The sequence below is a fragment of the Anneissia japonica genome, unplaced genomic scaffold, assembly GCF_011630105.1.
Source record: "Anneissia japonica isolate Jap-2015-1 unplaced genomic scaffold, ASM1163010v1 scaffold2994_len2133135_cov197, whole genome shotgun sequence".
Taxonomy (NCBI): Eukaryota; Metazoa; Echinodermata; class Crinoidea; order Comatulida; family Comatulidae; genus Anneissia; species Anneissia japonica.
The window spans coordinates 83,268-97,099 of NW_022728550.1; positions in this window are offsets into that span (position 1 = coordinate 83,268).

Here is a 13,832-nt window from a genome sequence, read left to right on the forward strand (position 1 = left end):
CATAATTCTAATTTATTTATTTATTCACAATAAAACAAATTAAGTAACTTATATTACAAAAATAATATAAATTAAACAAAAGAAACATTTCACCATTAGACTAAAATGTTTACAGCATTGCATTTTTACAAAATATTACCAATATTTAGACGACAGGTGGGGAAAGCACGTGAAAATAGATTACAAAAACCCCATTAGGAAGGCTGGCTAACAATCTTTTGCTAAAAAACAGTAATTATTAAAACTGAAAATATAAAAGTGGTATAAAAGCAGTGCGTGAAATTTTTTCCAAGCACTCTGGAAATGTCAAAGTTTGGGTGCCGGGCTTGGTATTAAATAAAAAATTCACTTTGGCCCTCCAACCCATTTTATGCCCACCCCTTATTTAGAACATATTTTTAAGGGATAAGTACTATTTAATATTGCTTAAAATAAACTTGAATTGATGGAGTGACTATAATGACATAAGAAGGATGACATTCATCAAATGACAATAAGTCAGCTTTGACTATCATCTTCATTACTCCTGATCTCATAATATTACCATATCGAAGCCAGATGAAATTCCATGTGAACATATCTATATCAAGATTAAAGTGATAGATATTTGAAGCATAATTTAATCTGAGTTCACATTAACAAGAAATTACCACATTCCTTGAACACCATATTTAATATATAATTTTAATAAAGTATTTATTCTATGAATATTAAAAATATAAATAGCCCAGTTACCCTTTCCATATGCATAGTAGATCATGTAAAATCACCTTTAAAATTTTATATAAACCACATGACCAAATATAATGCTATCTGATTATTATACAGTAACGACTCATTCATCACATAGGCCTGTGCATATCAAAGGTGTTACTTCAACCACCAGGCTTGGTTTCACTTCTGTTTGCCTGTCTGTTGGCAGAATTATGCAAAACCAATGAATTTATCATCATAAAATTTATTGGAGCATTTGAGCCATGTCATTTTTTTTTTAGCAATAACTGCTATTTTATATATTTGCTAATTTTATGTTTTGAGAACAGAATGCAAAAGAATATCATGTTTCTTTTTAACCAAAAAAAAAATGTCTTCTGTTTGAAAATGAGAGTAAGAAATAGTAATAAATTATTCCTTCACTTCCTGAGCACCAATTCTATCTTAAGAAGGATGGGACTGAGTCTTGGACTAAGTAGAGGGAAGTGCAAAAACTTACATTGAGTCATCAGTCTAATAATTATAACTATTATAATTATTATCAGTATAATGAAGATGAATTTTAAGATGTTTTAAGGATTTTGGATGGATGGATTTATTCGGTGTAACCATACCAATGAACTACAGTGTACTTTACCCGATGTGAAACTGTTTTTTCCAAATTTGTGACTAAAGACTATGGTGGAAGAAACTTTCAAAAAATCCCAACATTTTCGCAACATAAACAAAAAGGCCTACACATGCATACCATACTCACATAATCCTCATAAATAACAATACTCAATGGAAAACAACTGAGCAGAGCCCACATAATTCACCAAATATTACCGAAGTACAAATTCTCCACATTCATGCGAAATGATTGAATTTATTACCATGAAGATAACGGATTCACCAAATGTTGACATGTTTTTGCAACAAGATTGAGATAAAAACATCCCTATGAATAATCCATCAGTTTGAAAAGATTATTACTACTAGGCAGACTACAAAAGCTGTCGTCTGGAATACTAAGTATATCTAACCAATTGAAGAATAGCTTCCTTACTGCAGTGCCAAAAAATAGAATAAAAGCTATACTGGCTCTTTCAGTAGATGACAGATTGCAATCTCACCTTTTCTTCAAACAACATTCTATTTCTCTTTGAAGTTCAACTTAAAATAATGAAAAGCCATTAACCTTCAAACTCTTGAAATCACTTCCAAACCGGATTTAGTAAACTTTAATTAAGGACCAATTCAGTATTTTTCTACTTTAAAAAACAAAATCCCTCCAAATATGCAATATTAAAAAAATAGAAGATGGGAAATCAATTCACATTTCTTTACCAGCTTAGTATTAGAATATTTTTTTTTTAATTCTAATGATATACGGAATTATATCAAAAGGGCAAACTTGCTCAATATTTACAATACTAAAAGTGTTTTTACTAGAAGATGGTTCCACTAAGAATATGGTATACACAGTATCCACAACTGATGGTGAAGCCATCAAATATAATTCAGAGGCTTAAAAGGGGCAACAAATGTGCGAGGTAAACATGGCAAAGCAGGTAGGGTTAGCAATGTTATCATTAGCATATCTCTGCCTCTTGGTGAAGGTGGTTGATCAACTGGAGACCTTTGTTTTTCATTGTCATTCCATGGGTTCCAGTCACGCATAAAGCAGTATTTGAGAGACAACAAAGTTGGCTTATTGGAAAAAGCTGGTGACCTAGGTCTTACAAAATAATCGGCTTGCTTATTATTCATTCGTTGATAGAGGAACAATGATCAAAGTGAAGAAAATCAGCAAAGATTATAGATTAATTGAATCAATAAACATCAAAATTACTACCATACTACCACAATATGAAAGTGCATATTTGGGTTGGGTTCTAAGGCTAATTCAAAAATTAAATATATTTCTAATAATCTTTTGAATGTAGCACATATCTAGAACGTTTTAGCAACAAAATATGGTTATCTGTATTTTTAAAACCTTGTAAAAAAAATCTGTTACCAGATCATAATTTGATTGACTTTTTTCAAGTTTTAGGAAATAATAATACTTAACCCACAAAATAGCCTATTGAACTATCTAATGTCTTCAAAAGGTTTTAAGAAAAGAAACAAAAACAAACCTCCTTTTTGTTTGAGAATCTCCTCCACCGAGACAGAAAAAGCCTGGTTAACATGATTATAGAAAAATAGCTTGCAATATAATTGAGTTAAACTGTTTAAAAATAGTCCCTCTTCTATCGTCACCTCAACATTTAATGACCATTTACTGGTCCCTTAGCCTACACTTGTGTAAAAGTAAAAAAAAATATGAAAAATATCCTGTAACGTATACAAAAGGAAGTTAAGAGTGAGGTTTAGCAATCGATAGGGTACTACAATTTATATGAGGAAGTTGTTGGTTGCCGACAGTTTCACTGCTAATGAGTAAACAGGAACATAATAACTTAAAACCAGACAAGTCTTGGCTTCCTTGGTGCATATTTCAAAGAAGAACTGCTAAAACAATTGAAAGAAGCTACTGATTATGCCACATGAACATAACATACATATGGCAAATACCAAATGCATTGAGACAGATACCAAATGCAATGGTATGATTATACCATGAATGTCACTGACTATATACACTATGGCATGATTATACCATGAATATCACATTTTGTATATGGCATGATTATGCCATAACCCTATGTATATAGTAAGCAATAGCATAATCAGTGGTATGGTCATTATTATGGCAATTAATTGGCCATGTGATTATAGCAATGATTATGAACACTGGTAGTGGAATTGATGATTATTGATGATAGTGATAATGACGATGGTCATAGTGATGATGATGCCCATTTAAGCTGATGATGGTGATAACAATTGCTACTTGAGATGATGATAATGCTAGTGGCAGCTGTTGTGGTGGCAGTCGCAGTGCTGTCTGCGGTATATATGTGGCGGTGACAAATCTTAATTTAATAATCAGATTCAATTTTTCTGTCAAGTTTTTTTGGGTACATGGTACAATAAAAACGACAATTTAGATGCTATCAAGAACTGAATTCAAGTCAAAGATGTAAACAGACTTACAAATGAACCACATACTGTTGGTGATTTGTACCATAATGTATTTTCAAAATTCCTTTACTTTGAGGAAGAAACATGGTTAACCACAGGAAGAGTTAAAATATAATATCTACAATTCAAGAAGTTATTAATTAATCATAGAAAATAATATGAAAATAACACAGAACTTCTATTTAAAAACCAACTACAATGAATATTAATATATATTTTTTCTTTTGTTGTGATACAAAAATAATAAATTATTAAACTTTCTTATGCACCATAAAAAATATTTAGTTCATTAACAAAAGTAGATTTAAATAAAAAACATGAAAATCAAAACTTACATACAAAACCCTGAGAGCTACAGCAAGAGTGGTAGCCTACATTTCCAAGATTTCTGCTTCAAAATATATATTCCCCAAAAGTAGTTTTACAATTGTTTATATTTTAGAGAGAGCTGATAGTGTTGAAGTTCAGTGGATATATCCACTGGAATGTACTATCCATATAATTTAAGCATCCAAATTATCATCATTCAAATAGCAGTCAACACATTAAGATACTAATATTTGTAAAGACAATTACTATCCTAACAAAATCGCACGTCTTAATGTTCAGCTCATCAACATCTCTGACTGGTAGTTGATGCTGCCTGCTCGTTGTCATGGATACTAGGTCGAAGTGGGCCACCTCTGACATCTAGGTGTCTTTGGAGGGGCCCTTGGCAAGGTTGACAAGGTCAAACAGAGTCAACTACACCAATGACATTAATTCTCTGGAAATGATTTACTAAAGAGAATCACATACTTCTCTTACTCTTATACCTTGCACTTTAAAAGAGAAATTAAACTAGGCCACTGTAATTGCACCTACTTGTAGCTAGGTAGAAAGTATATGCTGCCCTAGATGAGAAAAACAAACCCACTAGGGTCACATTCAACCTGAGCCTACACCTTCATGACCTTCACATTTATTATAATAATTTTGTAAATACAGAAGGATTGGTGTTACATGTGCTCTGTGTTCCCAAGCTGAATAAAAACAATTTGGATGATAAGTGTTTTAATAGCATCACAACCAGCAATAGTGCTAATCTAATCAATTTACTAGTAATTGCAAATTGCAAGTGAGGTGCTGCGAAGTACAACTGCATATAAATGTTCTTCGAACAAAATTATTTATGCGAGTCAAGTGAAAATAATGAATAATAAAAATATAACAAATAATATGAGACAATACCCATTGTCTATATTAGAACACTTCTCATTGGGTAACAAAGCCGTAATTTTTCATTTTTGTCAAAAAGTGTCTATAGTGGTGAATTATGGTTTAGGTTTTTTTAAAATAAAGTTTCAAAAATTTCTATGTATGTGGAAAATGTAGTTGATTACCAAAGGTTACAATTTTTATTTTGAAGACTGCATGGTCTAGGAAGTGTACATTTTTTATGGGGCAAGTTTCCAAGGGCGGGTTTTCTAGGGGCGAGTTGACTGCTAAAGAGTGTTGCCAAAGTGCAGGCCAGCGTGTTATTTGATCACAAGTGCGAGATATCACAAGTGTGAGCCAGCGAGCCATGACGTCATGACAATAGATATGAGACATTAACGAGTTGTGCGAGGTATCGGCTGAGATTTGTGGAGTACAATTCAGAAAACAACTATAATGAATTATTGTGATGTTAAATAGACAATGTTAGCTATCAAGGAGCGACGTTGTTTTTCATTGGGGCGAGTTGACTGCCAAAGAGTGTTGCCAGTGCGAGCCAGCGTGTTATTTGATCACAAGTGCGAGACATCGCAAGTGTGAGCCATGACGTCACGACAATAGATACATTCGTATCAGACAATGAAATCACTGACACTTTCAAGTATGACAACTGTCAGAATTTAATAATCATAATATAAAACCAACAACAGAAATTACTTAAATTAGAATTCAGACTTAGTACTGCAATCACAAACACAGTATTTGTAATTACTTATTACTGTACTTATTTGTGTTTATGATTGCATATTAATAAAAAGATAAATGTAAATGATTTTCTGGTTAATATTTCTGAAGTCAACAATACCATTTAATAAAAAATATTGGTGTAGAATGGTAGATGCAAATTAAATGTGAGTAATGTTTCTGTTATTGCATTTTTCTTTATATCAACAATGATCAACTAAAAAATATAGAAAATTTGATAGAAATATTTGTATGTATTTCTTTCTTTTATGTTATAAATGTAAAACAGTGAATGCAAGTAATGTTTCTGTTATTGCATTTTTCTTTGTATCAAGAATGATCAACTAACAAATATAGAAAAATTGATATAAAAGGGTACATGTGAATAGTTTTTCCTTTTCTGTTATTATAAGTATAAAACGGTAAATGCAAGTAATGTCTCTGTTATTGCATTTTTCTTTATATCAAGAATGATCAACTAACAAATATAGAAAATTTGATATAAAAAGGTACATGCAAATATTTTTTCTTTTCTGTCATTTCTTCTTATGTATTTCTTTCTTTTATGTTATAAATGTAAAACAGTAAATGCAAGTAAATATTTTTTTTCTTTTGTTATTAAAAATATAAAACAGTAAATGCAAGTAATGTTTCTGTTATTGCATTTTTCTTTATATCAACAACGATTAACTAAAAAATATAGAAAATTTGATATAAAAAGGTACATGCAAATTTTTTTTCCTTTCTGTCATTTCTTCTTATGTATTTCTTTCTTTTATGTTATAAATGTAAAACAGTAAATGCAAGTAATATTTCTGTTATTGCATTTTTCTTTGTATCAAGAATGGTCAACTAACAAATATAGAAAATTTGATATAAAAGGGTACATGCGAATATTTTTTCCTTTTCTGTTATTATAAGTATAAAACGGTGAATGCAAGTAAAGTTTTTTTTATTGCATTTTTCTTTATATCGACCATGATCAACTAACAAATATAGAAAATTAGGTCAAATTGCTGTCAAGAATATGAATTGGCTGCTTCGCAGCAATTAAATTTCACTGACATTTTATGTCATTACAGACTTAAAGCATTGCTGTTGTGAATGTAGGTAAAAAGAATTGAACCTACTTGGTAGAACTTTGTCACAATGGTTCAAATTCATTGATTAATTTTACAGAAAAAAATATTAAAAAATGATCATATACATATAAATACAAAGAGTATTCTTTATTGTTTAAAATGCCTTTTTTTTTCTTATTACATTCATGTTTTTAATATTATAAAATTTAGATGAACGGAATAAGAATTTCAGAGTATGTATTATCTTGTTCAACATAATTATTCAATAATTTTATTGTTCATTTTTTATGTATTTTATGTGATTTCTATATTTTCTCTTTTCCTTGGTGGGGACTTTTAGTAATTGAACACACATCCAGCCTCTATATACAACAAGCTATCTGATTGGTTGAATATTTTGACCTGCAATGATCAAATACACAGATGGAAAAAATTATAAAGTAGTTGTTTACATTCAGTAGCAAGTAATTTTGATAAATGCTTAATGATGCAGGTTTTCTACTAGAGTACAAATTAGGTCAAAGGTTTAAAGAGACATTCTCATAAATTCCATGTACAGAGTAGAAATGTAATAGTGACATCAAGATAAATTCTTCTCAATCCAATTTCAAACTTATCTGACATTCTGTGGTATATGAAGCTATAAGTGGAGTATCCCCATAGTGCTACAAACAATGCTGGATGAGGACTTGCTCTGACTGATGTAAACATTTGAGAGTGGCACCTTAATTGGTCAGTTTGAAAGCCAAAAGGTGTTTGATTGACAGGTCAAGTGACCTGGTGATGGATCAGTAGACAAAGTAATAATGACTGTTGACTAATCAACATATTTGTCAAGTTCAGCTGAAAGCTTTAAGATGTCACTGTGTTGATTGCATTTGCTGTGTTACTGATTCTACACTTTCATTGTGATATTTTGTATAAGTATACAAAAAAGCAAAAAACAAAAAAAGTAAATGAAGATTCAACTACTAGGACACTGGGAAAGATTGGGGAGGGAGGAATCTGATAGATGCTAAGTTTTTTTAGAATGCATAATGCACAAAAAAATGAAAGAAAGTATATCTTTCCCCTGTTTGGTCCAATGAGTCGTGGCTAACATGGACTGGGTCACTGCCTACTAACTGAGGGCCTCTAAATTAAGGATAACGAACTGAATGAAAAAAACAACTTAAGAAAGAATGTGAAGAAATGTGTAAACAACATTGCTGTTCTTTAAAATGAGAAAGCCAATAGAGAGGCTACATTAGGGATCAAAATACAAGATGTAGCATCAGTCCTTGGGGAGAGTTTAACTAAAATTTATGTCAAGAGGTTGGTGCTTCACATAATAACTGACAGAGGCACACAAACCTGCTCCTGATCGACAAATACTACAGTATATATGCAAAATATCATTTACACCATATTATTTTTTATTCGTTCTGTATTCTGAATTGTACTCCTAAGCAATAAAGCTTTAATGCTGTTATTTTTTGATTAAAAAAATCATTTCTTATCATATCATGTTTGTCACAATATTGTTTTCTATGTATATCTCTAGATGGCTGCAGTTGCAAATCAAAATAAAAATTGAAAATTTAGGTATAAATCTATATGAAACTGTGCTTAATAATTTTGTAATGGCTGCATATATCTAAGTCTAATCATTCTATGCCTGTTGAAATGGAAAAAATCCTGAGCTCACTATTCCTATGATTGGCTGGGATATAATCTCATTCATACCATCTAACAATGGTAATCTATTTTATACCGCCATGGTCATACAGAATAAAGGCTTGCCCATGATGTGCACCATGATGGCCATTTTCCATCAGTCATCTTCAAAACATGGCCTGTTTGGAGGTCAAAATTGTTGACAAAGGTCAGGAATGTTGATCATGAAAGTATACTGAAGGGTCAATTATATGGCTGCAGCAAGATCATGACCTGTAGTATTTACTCCACGGGATTCAATCATTCCAACAGAGGATGATTCTTTTATTTTATTTGATTTTTAATTCTCAACATATGATTTAATTTTGATTTCGAACAGTGTTCATTTTGGTGTAATGAAATCTGAAAATCATTTTGAGATTTTGTAGCTATACCAATAGAGACATTTTTCATTTAAGTTGTTTTCCACTTTTTTGATTCTATAATCAAATATGATTTTTTAAAGTAGCATGCAGACTAGATATCAGACATTATTAACTAATTTAAATATATTTAATATATCTTTTTGATTTATCATCTTATTTTGCACTTCTTTTAAAAGTAAAAATTAAATATAATTAAGTTTTTTTTTATTAGTTTCACATCTGGGATCTTTACTATTTGCTATATTTTTTATTTTTTTATAAGCAAAAACTGGCACTTAGAATAAATGAAGCAGAATCAGCCTTTAACATTGTATTATTGTTATCTTGTAATGGACTGATGCAGACTTAATTTAAAAGTTAAGAACAAAAAGTACTGTATATAAAAATCAAAACAACACTAGTCTTACCTTTACATTGGCTTCAAGGTAACTGGTCTGTGCGAAAATTTACATCGATCATAATAGGGCCTACAATAATATGTGTTTACATGAAAACTAACTTTGTGTACATAGAAACAGATAATGTTATTGGCTAGCCATAGTGGAACTACCTTACCTCTGAGATAAGTTACTAAACAAACAGGTGTTTACTGAGTAGTCCTGGGAAACATTGCCTCATTTTTTGAAAATTTATATTCTCGTCAGTCAAAATAAGGGGGACAAAAATGTGGGTGTATCAATTCATTGACCGATCACATGGTCTGTGCTACACTTTGTCAATAATTATAAGTGTGTGCCTCTAATTATCAAGGTTCAAAAGTTCAGAATGAAATAAAACTTTCAAAATACATAGGTCTATAGCATAAACATACATACTTTGCGACATTAGTATTGTGCATTACACGATCAAGACATAAGTGCAAGCATTAAGATGAATGTGGCTCATGATGTCACTTTAAAAGTAAAGACCACCACTTGGCAATGAACAAACAACAAACGTTTATACTGTAAAGATTTTAAAGATAAATTTCACTTTTGAGTTCATTCCCCTCCAATGATAGTTATTCTGTTGCTACTCTCGTTGATATTTGATACGAATTATGTTGTATTTTTCTTAATAGAATGACATATTTCATTAAATATTAATCTTTTAAATAGGGCTGGATAGTAAGTAAATATACATTTTACAGTACTTGTAAGGATCCAAGATCTCCAAATTACAAACATTCAATGCAAAGCTGGTTAGCTTTTTCTGAAACCATCTCCAGAATCAATAAACTTCGCTCTGGAAGTCGTACCGGCCCTCAAAACAGCCCCAACAGTATCATATAAAGACAATTATGTTCTTTTAGTAAATGGCAACAGAAAAAACATGCAAATATTTAGCCTGGCCTAATCTAGCGCCTTTACCTCACATCTTTGGCTTTCCAGAGCGGGATTTGTCGAAAGCCATGAACCCCCCCCCCCCTCTGTACTGTGTATCTGCAACACTATTCGATCTGAGTCAACATGTAGAATATAATCAGGTGTGTTTCCACAACCTACTTGTTTTATCTTCTAAATAAATAAATTCTTTCAGAGTGTCAAAAGGTGATTATCCTCTAATAATTTAATAAACTGCACTTAAACTTTCTATGCATTTCGATGACAGATACTGATTCCATAACAAAGGTAGAGTTATGTAGAATTGGATGTATTCCAATTGCTCCCTGATAAAGATGAAGCTTCACATACACACCTAGATCTCTATGACTTCATCAAATTGTAGGTTTGGCTTATGCAAGAGATAGACGTAAAATTTGTATGGTTTTGGGTTTTTTGTGTGTTTATAGACAAGGACATAAATTACTATAAATAAGATAAAAAAAAAGTTTTAATCCCCTAATCTACATCATGTGGCCTGTAATTTGCAAACACTTTACATATCGCAAGTAGTTGTAAGAGGCAAACAGTATGGTACTTAAAAAATGTATCATGTTTGTTATTTTTTTTTTTTTTTTTTCAGTTTTAATTGGTCCATAACAATATAATTATATAACAGAGTATGCAGGCCACTGAGTCCCAGTTGCAGAAAAGAATATAATACTCAGGACTATACTATTAGTAAAATTATTGATTGAGAAGTTAGGTTGGACTGCTTTTAAATCTTAGAACAAACTGTTTCAGGCTTTTTTGGATTACGGGGCTACATTGATGATGTGTTTATTTACTTTTGCAACCAACTATTGAACCTTTCATTAATACTTAGCACAATTTTCTGCAGAGAAAAGACCAGCAGTCAGTAATAGCAGGTCCATCCAATGTATAATTAGTATCTTAATATAGCAATTTATGCCTGAAATCTGTCTTCCAAGCTGGAATTCTAAATGTTTGTAAAACCTAATTTTATATATATGAGTTATCATTAATGACTTTTGATTAGACACATAATTACTAGGGGGGTCATTGCACAGTCCAACCACAGTACAGGTCAATCCTTAGTTCATTTTTCTAAGATTAACTTATAGTTTTGTTACATATTTCTGAGTGTTAAATCTTCACAATATCTGATTACATTTTAATCAATCAATCAATCAATAGAATTTATATTGATGATCAACGCATGATAGACCAAGTGTCCGCATACCCAAAAAAACAACTTATTTACATTTCATAAATCATATGCCAATATGATGACACTTCTTTCAGAATACTGTAAATTTTTGGGGAAAAAACCCTAAAACATGCATTTTACCTAGAACTGTCTAAATATATAAATATCACTATATTACATCCATATTGTGGCAATGGAAACATCAAGAGAAACTCATTGGTAAGTCAGACCAGTAAATATTGACAGGATATAATGAGAAGCTATTAGTAGTCTGTAGATGTGATCAGAGTGGGTGTGAAAAATAGTGCTGTTATTGGCTTAGATCCAATCAACAGAAGCAAATCAAGGGCCTAAAAAAGGTATTATTTGGGCGAAAAGACTGAAAAATTATCTGATATTTATAAAAATAAATACAAAATCAAATATTATACAGAAATATAAGTATAAATTAAATATATTGCCTTTTGATAATATAGTATAAAATGAATATTAGTACACAATGTGAATAGATGGCTGCCTAAACACATAAATATAACTATAAATTAATCAAATCAAATCGACTCACCAATTCGTAGTTAACTGGAGGAGAACATGTTGTTGCTACCTGGAAAAAAAAAATTGAGAAAACATTTTAAAGATTTTTCCCCCCTAATGTAACACAAAATAATTTTATATTTCTTGTTGAATTTACCTATAAACCACATAATATAAACAATCACAGTGGCTAAAATTATTTTCATTACAATTTAATTAAGTGCATATCTAATATTCAGACTAAACATTATTTGCAATCAGGATTAGTAATTAATCGCACAAAAATCACATCCAATCACAATCCACATTTATGTGCGAAAGCCCACATATTAATCGATATCACAACTGTTACTACTGTCATTGTCATTCCCGATCACCACAGAATTTATTCGCAACAAATGACAACAAATTCTACAGGTACTGATTGGCTGAGGTCCGTCAACATGAGTAATCAGTGCAGTTGTTTACTATGTCATCATTACAAACTTTGTTGTGTCTGAATCCACCTGAAGGTAGTAGATGATTTTGGATTGCCAATGATGACATCGCAGTTAATCGCAACAGAAGTCTGGGGTATAACAAAGACCGGGGAGTGAAACAACATTTACACGATCCACAAGAATATGATAAAATCAGTAATCTCCCACTTAAAACTATATTTAGAATCATGATAAGCTGGTATGGTTTAGCAAAAATTATTTAAAAAAAACTTTTCCAAGTCTAGCAACCAGCCTTTCAGAAGATTAGTGTCACCGCACATTTGCCAGGTTCATTCACATCAAATTCAACGAATGGCTCATCTCCCAAGTGTAGAAGAAACCAGATCAACACTGTAGATTCAGTAAAACAAGCACTTACGCCTGCAGTGTCTCAATAGTGCCAGCGTTCTCTCCATGGAAAGAATTTTGCTTTGTGGGGTTTCCGTTTCTCCCCAAGGGCTAATAAAAACTAAACTATACCAAAGAATTTCCCTGAAAATTGATGGCTATAATAATTAACCTAAACTAGAAATTGCAAATTGCAAAAATATATAATTATTATGTCTTTGTGAGCATTAGTAAACTGAAAGCCTCATTATTGTTTTACCAAAATAATGGATTTCACATCACATCTACTAATCTGATGGTATTACATTTTATCAGCATATATAATTCTCACCTAATACTTAGTTAACAAACTACATAAGTCATAATGTTGAATTTATAAATGTAAGCTACTATAAGCTTTGGTGATTTCAAATAGTTTACCTTAATTTGAAATCATAATTTACTTAATTATAATTATTATACTTTTAAATTTTGTTTTAATTAACTTTCATTATAATTAACTTTGAGCTAATATTCTTATCAAAATTTAATTGCAGTAATTATTAAAAGAAATTTCTTATTTCTAGATCACCTTTATTCTGTATTTATTTTGCTTGTACAACACTCTTGCAAATTAGAATTGAAAAATTTGAAATAGTTACAGCTCAAGAGGTGGTCTTCACCAGTTTATAATTAGACCCTTTGACTCAACTCCAGAGGGGGGTATAATATGGTTGTCAAGCCTAATCTCTAATAAGGTAACTAAGTATATCAATTTAATAAGGTTGTACGAAGAAAGCATTACTTGTACTTTAGTCATAAATATTTTCAATGTCAAGATAAAAGTGACCTTCTGTCCAGAAAATTTTGGTTGTTAATATATTTCTACCATATCGTCATTATATATTTTTACAAGAAGCCATTAGAGGAGAATGTTTTATAACTTCAGGCAAAGATCAGTAATAATATAATACAGTATTAATCCAAATATTAAAACAAATGCATACTGATAATAAAAGCAGATAATATGGATTATATTGATAGTTTTGACAACAATTAATGATAACTGC